General features: G+C 35.9%; 1 protein-coding gene across 4 annotated transcripts in view; it reads right to left on the bottom strand.

The window, feature by feature from the left end:
• The window catches only part of LOC126873298 (inactive rhomboid protein 1), a 295589-nt gene extending 281130 nt beyond the window's left edge, over nucleotides 1-14459 (bottom strand). For all 4 annotated transcript variants that reach the window (XM_050634017.1, XM_050634018.1, XM_050634020.1 and 1 more), the window contains exons 1-2: nucleotides 12911-14459; nucleotides 11964-12265 (exon numbers count right to left, since the gene is read on the bottom strand). The gene's annotated coding sequence lies outside the window, so the exon portion shown is untranslated. The remainder of the gene's footprint in view (nucleotides 1-11963; nucleotides 12266-12910) is intronic.
• Between the last annotated feature and the right edge of the window lie 145 nt (nucleotides 14460-14604).

Here is a 14604-nt window from a genome sequence, read left to right as displayed (position 1 = left end):
CAAAGAAAACATTAATATTTAATAACCAGAACGAATCATAAAACATTCCGCTTCTCCCTTGTCTCGCTAATTTCATTCCTGATCCGCGATCTATATCCCTCGTGAATTAAAAACGAGATTTGCATTCAACCAAACACACTGCTATATTTCCATTGAAGCGATTCTCTGCTTTCGAAGCAGAAGCAGGATTTCGGTACTATACATCCAGCTATCAATGAAATCTCCAAAGCTTTTCAGTATTGTCTTTTTTGTATCCTGAATAAGATAAATGTATCGAAAACAATAGGTGGAGTGAAAAAACGAAATGGTATGAAATATTCATTGGAATAGCAGGAAGTACAGAGGGACAATCCATTTCGCCCGCTGCATATCGGTATATTTACAATCGGTAAACATTTTAATGCAACTCCAACAAAGACTCCGCCAGGAAACGGGGATTATTAATCTCTGGACAAACGTTACTAACGAAAGACGGGCCGGGTTATGTACATAAATGTACGAAACAAGTAAAGTCGCGACAGTCTTGTTAAATAATCGATATCGTAGAATCGACACGTGTTACCACACTATTTTTGAAATGTACAAAATTTCTAGCAATCTAAGATAATGAATACTTCACAGTAATGCGCTGTTATAGTTCAAATCAAAGTGATCGTGAATTGTTTCTAGACGTTTTTAGCACGAAAAGCTTCAAAATTAAGCCTTCAATTGCCACGACATGCACATTTAGAAAATACAAAGAGGAATTTGTAGAAATTTCATGGCATCGATTCTGATCCTCAAATAAATGAAACATGTAAATGAGATATAATAGAGAAATAAATTCGCTTGTTCTCTCTAGTTTTCAAGTTTATCTCGCTTGCTAGAATATCCTAATATTTATAAATAAGAACGTAGATCTTTCGAATTCAAATTGGAGAAGCAAGTTCATTCCATTACCACAAAAGAAACACGTTATCATAGGTTGTGAAGTCGACCAGCTTGAATCAAGATTATGCAAAGATTTCGAGGAAAATCGAGAAGAATCAAGAAAATACATAAATATAGTAAATAAGATTCACCTAAGTGAAAAAGATGGTTACTCTTCAGACAGGTTTCGTTTGTTTCGTTCTAGACCACTTTTATGAAATCTCATGACGCGGTAAGAGGAACGCAAAGAAAGGCCGAGTATCTTTGTCGTATTTAATTTTAATACGGAACAGAGTGATGCTATTTTCAAGCATAGAGAATTAAGTTCCAAGCAAATGGAATTGTCGTTTAAAAATTGGAGAAAGCTTTCTGCTATGTTCTCTTCGTTATTCCTATTGTCGTTTCGCCTTTTCCTCCAAACCCATTCTTGGACAATCATACTAGCTTCCAAGATTTTATTATGGTATCATTACAATAATAGAAATTCACTAATTGTATATATAAAGTTTATCAAAATCTATATAAAACTATACTAAACATCGGATACAAAAATATTCGAAATAAAAATAAATGTGATACATTTCTGACTCGACAAGATTTCTTGTACTAATAAATGCAGAATACTATTTCATGAAAAATAGTAGTTACACTATTATGGTTTTCAACCAGCCAAATGTAACTAAGTATATACATATTTCCAACATCAAATCGTAATAACCAAATTCTGTATCGTCAACTTAAAGTGGTTATGAGTACGAAAAATTCTAGCCAATCTGGGTCACCAATATCGCATTTTATACAAAGCTATAGCAAATTTCCTAATACTTGTGAGCTAGTGTTGTATATCCAAGCTGCTACTGACAGTTTCCAACTTTAATATTAAATTCTCGGGAATAGATTGACGACTATACATTATAACGTCGCCTATCTACAGCAAAAAATAAAGCAGTTTGAAAGTTATAAACAAAGAGCTCGAAATTGTATTTAAACAGAAATAGAATTATTAAAGGAACACGTAAAGTCCATGAGACGGCTGTTCAGATTTGCAGGCTCAATTAAAAAGAAAGGGCCGGGGCTTCGTAGAAAATGAAAGAACGAAAAGACGAGAAGTGCTTGCGTTACGAAAGACCAGGAAGAAAAGAAAGGAAATGAAGAAGAACGGGAGAGGAAAGAGAAAGAGTAGAGGAGAGCATTCAATTTGCTGCAATCGTATTCGTACTTCCACACGAGTGTGGAAACGAACAAAAACGAAGGCTACCGAAAAAAACATGAAAAAGGGCCGGCTATTTGTTAATTAAATTCACTGAGATTATATGAAATTGAAATCCAACTACCGTTTTTCCCCTTTCTTTTTTCATAATTGAACAGAATGTGAACATTATTCGTCAGGAAATTGAGAGATTTTATGTTTGACGTTGAAGCATGTTTATTATAATTTAGATTTATGTAGTTACGAGATCATGAAGGCTTTAGTGTTTATAGTCTTTCACTCTGATGGATATATTAAGTTCGATTGTGTTGGAAGGAAAAATATGGTGTGATTGAAAAGAAATTATTTTCGTTACGTTATTTGATGATAATAGTTCTAAAAAAATTGCCTCAAAATCTACTTAAATTTCGGTACGAATGTTTCGAACGAACCAATACTCTCAGAATCAGAAGCGCAACAAAGTCTGGTACGTACTAGACAATCGATACAATTATAAGGAATACAATATCTCAAATAAAATATGGAGCTAACCGATTCAACTTTGAGTTACTTTGAAATCCATGCCTTCGGGAACCGAAGTGCCTCTCGTTCATCGACTGACTGAATTGACTCATCTATAACTCTCTCCAAAGTTCGTCACTTCAAAAGCCGGGGTCAAACGCTTCTGGCTGTATCGGCACGACATTTAATAATCTGTTGTCACATCCCCTGAACAGAATTTACCAATCAGAACGATTGAGAGGCTTCAATAGAGAAATGATATGTTTTTTCAAATATACCACGAATATATTCAAAAGAATTCGACGGGGTTCAAAAGAAAATTCAGAAGTTCAAGAAGAGAAAGTTCGCTTGGTATGGCTGATGATTCTTGATAACTGGTGAACTTCATCTTTGGCTATTATTTTTGTCATAAACTGACATTTAATATAAATTAACACAGTTCAAATATACCGTTAATATAAAACATTTATACTACTAATTTAAAAGAATTCTTTTGTTAATTTATAAATCCATATCACTAATTTCATACAATTATACTATTAATTTATGACAGTACTCCATTATTCTAAAATGATTACACTATTAATTTTAAACAATTCTACCACTAATTTATAATAATTATACCATTACTTTAAAATAATTATGCGCTTAATCTATAATAATTATCCCGTTAATTGAAAACAATTGTACTACTAATTTAATATATGTTTAATATATTATATATTAACTAAATCTTTGAAATCTTTCAAGCGAAGTGTTATTTCTATTTAATTTCATATTTTAATTTTAAATATAGTACTTAAATTTTCATTTCACTAGATAAAATAAAATCGGTGCCAATGTAAACTGGAGCTATTAGGTGACTATGAATGGATTTTAATTCCTCACGTCCCTTCAAAGTCAAGAAATTGCAGCATGTTCTTACATTCAAAGAAGCAAATGGACTCAAATCAAAGGCAACGAGAGCTCGTCATTCAATCATATGTGCTACTATTGGTAAGTTGCATGATTTGGTTCCTTTGGTGATGAATCCAATGTTCAAACATGATTATTTGAGTTCACATGCGAACCTAACTCTTACAAGTTTTATCACACTCGTGCATACTTCAATAAATAACAATTTTTAATATTTTTATTGGATGATATTTGAAAGATCTCTATCCTGGCGTATAAACGTGGCAGAGTCATTTAAAAATTTCATTTTTGTCTGAATGAGTTTCAATTTATTGTCATAAGCTATAGTATTCTGTCCTTTTGAAAACATAATTAATAACATTATTTGACAATCAAATATAACGCTGATAAGTATGTTTGATAGTTTTCCAAACAGTGTACCCTGTTCCCTTTAACAAATTGGATATTTAATTATGATTAATAACGAAATATATCATTACGTACGAAGAATACATATACAAATAATACCAACAAAGATAGTAACTATCGTATACGATAATATTAATTTACACATTTTATTTTGATAGTAATCTTTACTCTCGCATCCATATAGATAAAATCATATTAAAATCGTATGTATTGCAAACCTTCTCAATATCTGCAGATGGTAATTAAGAAATTTCAGTGTTCATTGTTCATTCATTATCAAATAGTCTTCTGCTCCTGATAACATAAATAACAATTACTCACGAACCAAATATGATACAAGCACGTATAAGAATCTTTTACGCGATCTATCCAATTCCCTGTTCACAATTTTAACATTATTTTAAATTAGTTATATTATCATTAGCATTAAATCAAATGAAACAAAATTTACTATAACGTAGGATAGATATTTTATCGAATAAACAGAATTACTAATTTATGATATATGATGGGACCGTAGTTACTTCCCTATGATGCATACCGGCAATTGGTATCGTTTTCCAAATATTAATATCTCTGAACACTATTGTAAATAATAGAGAACTAATATAAGTAATATTAATTTTAATACGAGAAATATATTGCTATTTGTGTGCGTACGATACGCATATTAATATTTCCAAGTACTACTATTTGAAAAATGATATCAAACCAAGAACTACTTCTATACAATCCAGTCTAAATCATCCAAAATTCTTTTCGAGATCTCGATAATCTAAACTGGACTAACGCTCCCCCTCGCCCTCGCGGGCAACTCCATTGGCACCATGGGACACCGTGGGACATCGCAGGATGTATACAATTTAGCTTATTTAATCATAACATACGTACACAAATATTACAAACGCGTTCCGTACAATGATACGCTTATCAAACTTGAAACATAAAAATCTCTTCTCTCTTTCCCTTCTTTACCATATAAAACAAATTCCTCTCGCGGCTCATTGGCTCGCGTTCGCTCAATTCTTCCTAACTATAACATAACGTCCGCAGATATTTTGAATTCGATGACTCCTGTTATTCGTAAGTAGCTCCAAGAATACCTTTGTCTTGATGACTGCTCGCCGTTTGTGTGGAGTCGCGAGAATTGTCATCACGCCAATGATGCTTGCGGAGTCCAGCCGGAGATCTGAGGCCCTGCCCGATTGGCACTTCGGTGCTCGGACTGGGTTAGGATCTGTAATTCGATGTCCTTCGTAATCCTGTTCAGTGGGTTCCTCCCATCGGGAATGGACCCCGCTAGTTCCCTTGAGACATGCCTTTGTAATCCTGATCAGTAGTTCCTCCCACCGGAAGCCCCACTTGCTTAGTTGAAGTGTGTCAGATTACAGACCCGCGTGCTCGATCCTTAGCTGGGCCACCGCGAGATCATCGGTCGATAGCTCCGACCGTAGCTCGTGTAAGTTTCGAACGGCGAGACTTGCCATTTTCAAGGGGAGTTTAAATAAAAGTCTTGCTTGAGTGATCAAAAAATTTGTCAGTGTCTCAAAGGATATTAGTATCGCGAATGTAGAATATCGGAATCTTCCTTTACGAGACACGAAATAACGAATAAATTACCAAGTAGCTTCGTTTTCTTTCTTTCCTTCCAAGTTAAACAAACGTATCTTTGATACCGAATGCTGCCAGCAGAATTATAGGCCCAATTATTGTGAAGATGTTTGTAAAGATCTATGCGATTGTTGTGCGGGAGGTAGATGTGTGACGTATGCTTCTTTTCTCAACTTTGTAAAGATTCATATAAACATTGTATGGAAGATATATGTACGTTGCGTACTATGTACTTTCTGGTAAGCTTGTGATGGTGCGTGCTGTATGCTTTACTTGAAGCTTATAAAGATTCGTGTAAGCGCTAGGTGGGAGATGAATGCTTCACAGCATGTTCTACGAAATATCTATCTCTCTTTATACAGGTCCATGGAGTAGAGTCAGAACTAGACATTCTTGTTAACAGCTTGAATGCCGAGATTTATGTGTAATGTTGAGTGGCTCGTGGGCGGAGCTCATGTGTAGTTACCTCTTCGTGATGAAGTCTGGTAATTGGCATCGTTTTCCAAAGTTCCAATCTTTACATTATTTTTATATCAATCGATCAGTTTTTGAAAAACGATATCACACCAGGAACTACGCAATCTACAGTACGGTCCAGATCATCAAAAGTTCTTTTTGGAGTCTTTTGGTGACCTAGATTGGACCAATAACTCGTCGTGGAACGCCGTGGAAGGCGTAAATTTTACTTTTAATTAATTATAAAGTGGATAAACGTATGCCATAACTGAGAATTTATTGTATAATCTTTGTAAAGATCTATGTAATCGTCCCGTAGGACATAGATATTGCATGATGCATGCTTACTTTTAAGTTTCAAGTTTCAGGTCTTAGTTTTAACTCTCAGCTAGGCAGCCAACTTGGGATGCATGTGTGTTATTGTTAGTTTTAATTAATCAGAAGACAGATAAGCACTCGTTGTGGCAATGCCGTGAGATATCGCGGATCATCGTGGGATTTTAGTTTTAATTAATTTTAAAGTGCATATATCCAGGCTAAATCTATTGTACACGTCTTTTGTACAAAGATACATCGTTTAACCTAGGGCGAAAAGTTGAAATCCTTCCTTTATCTTATTATGTTTTTAAATATTAAATTATTATATAAAACAGTTCATTTAACAAAGTGTTTATAATTTTAGCTCTTTTTTAATTTCGCTCAAATTTAAAATTTCTGATACGAGAGACTGAAAATGGGGCTGCGATCTATGTAGTATCTACGTTTAGTTTAACTTTACCTTTAAGTAGCTTTTAGTTTCTAGATCTAGATTAAGTTAATTTTAAGCCTCATTGTTAGACGGCGAGAGCCAACGAACGAGGGACTTATTCTTTGTTTTAAGTCTTGCTTTTAAACCTGAAGCTTAAGCCTTGATTTTATACCACGTCCTTAATCTTGTGCATTAGTTTTACTATAGCTGTGAAAATCAATGTAATAGATCGATATATTTATCTATAGAAGCAAGTTTTTAGACTATTTATCCTTTTATTTAATTATTTATTAATTTGGGCGTAAATTTGGCTTCTTGAGTTATTTGTAAATTGCGTTGTGAGTTTCCAAGGCAAAAGTATATGGAAAACTAAACTTCTATGCTTCGTTTACGGTTGCAGAATATCTTGTTCCATATTTTATTTGCAATTTCATAGAAAATCTTAGTTTTTATTTAAACCGCTACTATATCGAATCGATAATGTCGCATGTGACATAAAAAGTTATAAGGGGGTCAGGTGACACCCAAAACGTGGGACACAGAAAAGCATCGCATGTTTATGCTGTTCTTAGTGAATGCTAACGCTATTAAACTAACTAAATGCTCAACAACCGGTAAAAAGGCGCGATCACTTTATCGACTGGTTTTTTCACGTCACGCGAGAACTCACGAGCAATTGTTCTTGGAAAAATACTTTCTTCCTTCGCTATTTATCCTGGTCTGTCTTTCATCATTGATAAATCGTGGTCGACCATAATATTCGATGGTTGAGAAGAACCACACGTGGGTGGACGATTCGTCGTCAGTTGATCGACGATGGTATCGATGAGAAACGCGTAACGAAAAGACAAATTGTTATCAAAATTGGAATATTCGACCTCTTGTTTCACGATTGAAAAAAAGAAGAAACTACTCTCAAAGAGAGAACTATATTATCTGAGTTATAAAGCTAAACGGAATGGAAGATTTTCTGAAAGAAAATTAGGCAAATCTAGCTAAAACTTTCCTGTATAGCTGCAGCCATATACCATTATTTTTTCCATCACCAAAATTTTTTACTTATTAATATAGCTAAATTATAATAATTTATTTGCTTATGGTTATTCTTATTCTCGGTTATACTTAAGTAGAAGATGAGCAGATATATTCAGACCAAACCTTGGATGACAATGCATCCATCGTTCATTGGCATAGTTTCAAATACTCGCTTCAAATGCTGGTTTTTCGGCATCCTAGACCAAATACTAATTATTTACCGCTGTTTTAATTTATTTAAAAAACCTTACCACTGTTATATTAATCGCGAAGAATGATCTCTACGTTTCTTTATTGGTTCATAGCCCCCTGAACCTGGATGTCGATCCAGGAAATATATTAAAAGTAATTTTATTACTTTCCTTGTTTACATTCTTGATGCACGTGAAAGTTAACTGCAAAATGCAACTATACAGTAAAGAATTTAGATACCGAAGAATTATTATTATCCGCGATAGAGCAATGTTAAGTTATTCAGTATGGTGAACGCTCAATATACACGCGAGTAACGTACCGCTGCTGTGTCCTCATTGATTTTTAAATTGTTACTATATGCGGCGAAGTACATTGACAACCGCTAATTTCCCTGTCGTTGCAGATTATAATAAACTGCACCGGTTAATGAAACGTGCTACTGAAGAAGAAAATGTAAAGTATGATATGAGATTTATGTAAAAAGCGCTATTATTTCCCTCGATGTTACATTTTTCTTCTTTAACGCGATTTCTTTCCGTGGGATTGTGAAAACAGGAAGGGAACGTTTGATATTTCGAGTGAAATTTTAGTATGCATTTTCCTGGCAATAAAGATAAGGCCACTGCGAGAAAGATGTCAAGTCTCAAAGGTACGATCACGAAGATGTCAGGTCTCATCGCTCTCACAATGCAGATATTTCTCAATTTTTTAATAAAGAGCTACGTAGCTCGACAATGAAATCACTAAATAAATTAAAAAGCTATCAAAAAGTCATAGAAGATACCATCAATGTTGGATTACACGCTACAGGATTTAAAGAAAAAACATACAGAACATGAAGAATAAATATAAAATGATAAACGTGTTTTGATACGAATAAAGGATTAATCAATCAAAAAATCATCGAAAAACTAATAAATCAACGATCTCGAATTAGTCTCGTTCTGGTATGTACACGTGTGAATCACGTGGAAAAAAACACGAACAAAAGCTCTGATAAAAATTTATCACTATGTACAGGGCGTTTTAATCATTCAATCTGCGGTCATTAATAATCGAATCGAAAATCCACCGTCAACTACGAACGAGCAGCGCTGTAAATGATAAAGTAGCTTACACTAAAATGGGTCAGCCAATCGGGTTAAAAGATTTTTCTGCTAATAAATACTTCAAAAAGGAAATTAAACAATGTTATGGAACGTAATTATATCTGAATGTAGACATGAATTACCCTCTTTCTACAAAGGCTACTCGTGAAAAAGATTCACAAAGACGCGATGAATCCAACGAAATGATGCTAATATATATCTCACACTGGAATTATTGAAATCTAAAGACTTTGTAAATTGGACGTAATTATTTCCTGCGATTAACTCCATTGTTAATCAAAGAAACGTTCGTCCTAGAAAAATGTTCTGACGAGAAGAAAGGATGTAAGATACTAGCAAAAGGTGCAGTCATGTGAATAAGTTCCTTTAAACAAATACAATAGAGAAATAAATATAACAAATGAAATTATCTACGAGTTTACGGAGTCTACACACTTTAGTGTATTTTTCTAGCAAATTTACGTACAATGTACATCTATCCATTCCTTATGTATGAATCAGAAACGCCAATAATTTGTTTCAAAGCTTCTATCGCTAAAAAGTGATGCAAATCTGTCGCAAACTTCTATACACGATACTTCTTAAGCTTAATACTTTTTGGATAATAGTAATTTAACAATCTTAAGCGAATTTCTCAAAGGACTTTTGCTTTGTCAAAAGATCTTTTAGCATAGATGTAAATTTCGTTATACGCTGCTCTTTCCTCTGATAATTACTCTTTGAAAGCAACGATCCTGAATTTTTCATTGTGAATAGTAACAAACTCAAGTAACTAGGTAAAGCTACTTACAATGATTCAATGGACTTCTACAAGAGGAAATAACTTTCCAACTTCTCTTACATTCTAATGGAAAATTTTACTTTTCCTTCTATTTCCTCCAACATGTACTTGATTATTGTTTTATCTGTATATTGGTTGTATATCTACCATACAGCATATCGTCATTTTCTAAGAAAACGAAACAATGAAATATTTCTACAATTCGATCGTATCTCTCTCCAAATTTCAATATTGTATAAAATAATTTCTTAAACTTAAATAAAACTTTCCGTTTATATAATTAGTCTAAACATGTTTTGCGTTAATCTTCCCCTGACTAAGTAATAGAAAATTTCTAATATCGAGGTACTCTTCACTAATAATAATAATACTAATAATGATACCAATATTACACAGAATAATTTTTTATATTAATATAATTAGTTTAAAAAAGTTCTCACGCTGATCTTTCCCTGAACAAAGAATTCCTGTTACTACCTGAAAACATGCTTCATATTTCAATATCGTAGAAAATAACTTCAGTATTATAACTGATGTAAGAAACTTTCCACACCAATCTTTTCGCCTGACCAATACCGTACGCTGTAACTCGCAGATTCTCAGCCCCTAAATAATATTGACTTTCAATTTACATTTCCAATAATTCAGTTCCATGTGCAGTTGTGCAGCAACCTATGCCCGCAACGTATGTCACGTACACAGCTGAACACGTGTTACGTGAACTGGTACTGTATAAAGGGTTGTAGGAGAACGGATTTCAGAGACGGCAGGAGAAACTGGAATACCGCCAACTTTCCATGTTCGATGATTTCACATTAAACTTTCAATGTACAACCGCGTCGCCGGATGTCGCGGGTAACGACAAACGAAGGTTTAGCAAAGCGATAAACGGCGCATTTTATTAAACACCCATTCTACGAGAACATTTCCATCGTTACATTATGAAGAAGACACTACGCGGAAGTTGTTCAATAAAAGCTATTCGCGTTTATAAAGAAGTAACAACTGCCTCAACTCCAGCCACAGAGAAACATTTTATGAAGAGCTCCAACAGGCGCTGTTTCCACACGGACAATCTCCTATGAACTTTTTTGTTGTGCATATTTCAATGTTTGGCGATCGAGGATTGAAGATAATGGCGAAAAAGCCTTACGAACAACCTTTTTATTCTACTGAATATTTCAAAACACGAACACCGATGAAACGATTGTTAAATGTTTACTATTTTAATTAACAGTTTGTACATCTTTTACGAAGGATAATGTAAAAGTTGTTATTTTCGTCTTATTTTCATCCATAAGAGAAATATAGTTATAAGGACGTAGAAAATAGAGACATAGTACTACGAAAGAAGATATCCAGAGAAAACGACAGAACTTTCCGCAGGACCTAATACTTCACGGTTTGTCTGATCTAGACAGAGCGTTTCCCCTTGAGATCTTATATCTCCTTTCTCTCGTACACTTCAACTTGGATAAGTCAATCACATCCAGCAATGCTTTATTATAGTTTCCATTATAGTATTTGTAGTATTATAATATTACATTTTCATTAAACTTTATATTAATATGAATTAAGTTACTAAGCTTTCAGAGTTACTTTATGGTACTTTCACGTTAATAAAAATCATCAGTAAAATTTGTCACGAAAAGCACAGAATACGAATAAAACAAAGTAACCTAACTCAAATCTAACCTCGATTGTTATAGACGCGTATAATTCGATAATACAAACTGAAGATTGAAAAATGAAATGGATAGATATAAATTAAAAGAAACGCCTGATACGAAGCAATCCGATATAAAAATACATTGCTCGAAACAATCAGAGGATCACATTCTCAAACAAATGCAAAGTATTAACCAATACCAGGAAAAAGCAAAATATAAACGTGACTTAGTTGTATTTGCGTTCTTACTCATTTTTGCGTGATGTTTGATTCGCATACGACACGTGTTATATCTTTGTCAAGTGGTAAAAGTATTTAAATAACTAATTCGCTAATTATATTTAGCAACGAGTTTCCGTTAAGAAAGCGTGTTATCAATAGATGGAGACAAAAAAAATTCTGATAAGGTTACTCACATGTCTCTGATGTGCCGATGTAACGTGCGTAGCACACGTAATCCTCGTCAAAACGTTGACAAAAACCTGCACACACTCGGAGCACTGATCGCAGAGCACACCAAAAACCAGTTCACTTCAGTCGAATAATCGCACGATACATCTAGAAACTACGCCCTACGATCCCATCCAGGAGATCGAGAGAATATTACAGTCACTTGGTCTCCATCGTGTCGTTTCGTCTCGTCCGCGGCAGCTTTATAACAAGTTCATCCTCTCCTTCTTTTCTCTTCACCATTCCCTCCGCCACTGTTTATCTCTGCCTACAAAACAATATTTCATGTATAGTAGTCAACATAGCGATCACATATGTTCATTATAGGTATATTAATATTATAAGCATTAAAAAGAAAGGGAAAGAAAAATAGTGAAAAGAGAGTATAATGCGCCGTCGCGACGCACACGTCTTTTTTATAGCGTCTGCAATAATTATACGCGCGAAAGAACGACCAACGCCAATGTCCTCGTCGTTTCCCGCATGTAATACAGAGAACCATACATTTTCTCATTACAATATTATCAAAATTTCAAAATGTTTTGTATAATACGTTCATGAAAAGTTTCTGTGAATGTTGATATACTTTCGTGAACCATTCGTACATTCGTACGAATACAAGTAAAAAAATTTGTCAACAACGATACGACAGCAACGACACGTATCACTTATCGTCTACAATAATAATACGCACGAAAACATAACAATAACATAATAATATATTTCAAAACAAAACACTTACTACACGAGTACATATCTATGCATTGAATCATTACAAGCGAACATTGGAACGAAAAATATTGGGAAAATTCATCAACAAAAATGCGACAACTGACGACAACACACGCGTCCTTCGTTTATGATATATTCGAAGATGGAGAATGTTTCCCGCGTATCAACACAAGGGACTTACTATGTAGATCGTGTCCGAACGCCACGATTCCTGTACTCGCCCCACCGCAGGTTCCTGGTCGTTAATCGCGCCGCCCATCTCCCATCACGTTAAAACGCGCACCTCGAGAACGTAAGTCCAGAGAAAAATCGCGAAACGAGAATCGTTCCGCCGCGAGGTGGCCACGAAACGAGGTTAATAGCACTCGAGATCCTTCACACAGGCTGACTCCCTCAGACACGTCGTTCCTGATCAGCTGCACTAAAATTATCTACGCGAATTCGTCAGTATTCACGCGATAAGCAGCAGAGGGTAAACGAGTGTGTAAAATGAAGAATTACGAGGCACAGGATATCCCCGTGAACGTCAATTTTCACCAACAGCAGGGACGGCACTTATAGTAACCCACTTTCCAGCGACATCGTTCTATTCCACTATGATTTACTTCAGAGATTCACGATATTCTTCGAAACATTTCTTACTTCCCGTACGATCATTCGTAACACATACAAGATGGCACAGAGGTCGAATTCCACGTCCACGAATTTTCTCGATTTTTATCACCGTCACACTTCTAGATGACCAGCTGACAGCATCGAGGATTAACAGAAAAACAGCCCTCGCCTTGCTCCATTTAACATCAACTTTTAAGAGATCATCTTCCAGGAATTATCTCTTCGTACACTGTTTACGATCGTCTCTCGATTCGAACGACAATTCGATTAACATCATGAACGATACAATTGGATGCGAAATACGAAAACAGGGAACGTGTAATGAGAATGGTGCACACATCGAATAACCTCGCGCAGCCAAAATGGTGGACGACACTCCCGTGTTCTGCTTTAACTCGGTCGCCTGCCGCGTCCTCTTCTTGCGACTAATAATCGTCGATCGTTTAAACACAGCTCTTAGATAGAACCTAGTAACACAGGATGTCAGATAGAATCACACTATCGAACAGCGAGATGGAACGATGAGATATGATCAAAGTATAGAGTGCACTGGAACCGCCTTCTGGTGCACAACACAACACAGCACCTCCGTACATGTAAAGTGGACCACCCGGCTGGCGCCTTCTCGTATCCGTTTCCGCGATTACACGTCCGCTCACGAATGTCCGTTAGTGGTTAGGAAACGAGTCGTAAGGTCCAAAAAGGGCCTTGGCCCAGTCACCTGATCGTGGCGTGGAAAAAAGCTCCACGAAAGACGGCAGCGTCGACAGGCTCCTCGCTGAGGGCATTCCAGCGCAGGCAGGGTGGACCGAAACGAACGCCGCGCCATCTGCCGACTAAGACGTTCACCCGACGACTGGCATGGCCGCGCAACCAACCCTCGCGTCAATAACAATCCAATTGAACATGACGCGTGTTTTTGTCCCACCGTTCGCATCGTGGCATACCAATGCGATCCTTTTTTCTGCTGGCTCTTATCATATCTAAAACGACAACGAACCAACAAGATCGAAATGTTTTCACCGCATCTGAAACTCCGCGTATTTTCGTGCGTTTTCGATTAACCGCGCACCAAACTGTAGGGGGCAGCTGCGCGATTTGGACTGAGCGCAACTTCGCATGGGAACCGCGACCCCACGGCGGAAATGCACGAGACCGTACGAAGCGCGGCTTCCTGAATAGTCTTGCCGAACGTCGAGACACCTGCGGGTGATATTGTGAAATTCAAACAGACTCTGCCGTCGATCGAAGGGGTGGACA

This window comes from Bombus huntii, chromosome 14 (assembly GCF_024542735.1).
Source record: "Bombus huntii isolate Logan2020A chromosome 14, iyBomHunt1.1, whole genome shotgun sequence".
In the NCBI taxonomy this organism is placed as follows: domain Eukaryota; kingdom Metazoa; phylum Arthropoda; class Insecta; order Hymenoptera; family Apidae; genus Bombus; species Bombus huntii.
The sequence above is the reverse complement of the archived record's forward strand: the minus strand, read 5'-3'. Positions and strand labels throughout refer to the sequence as shown.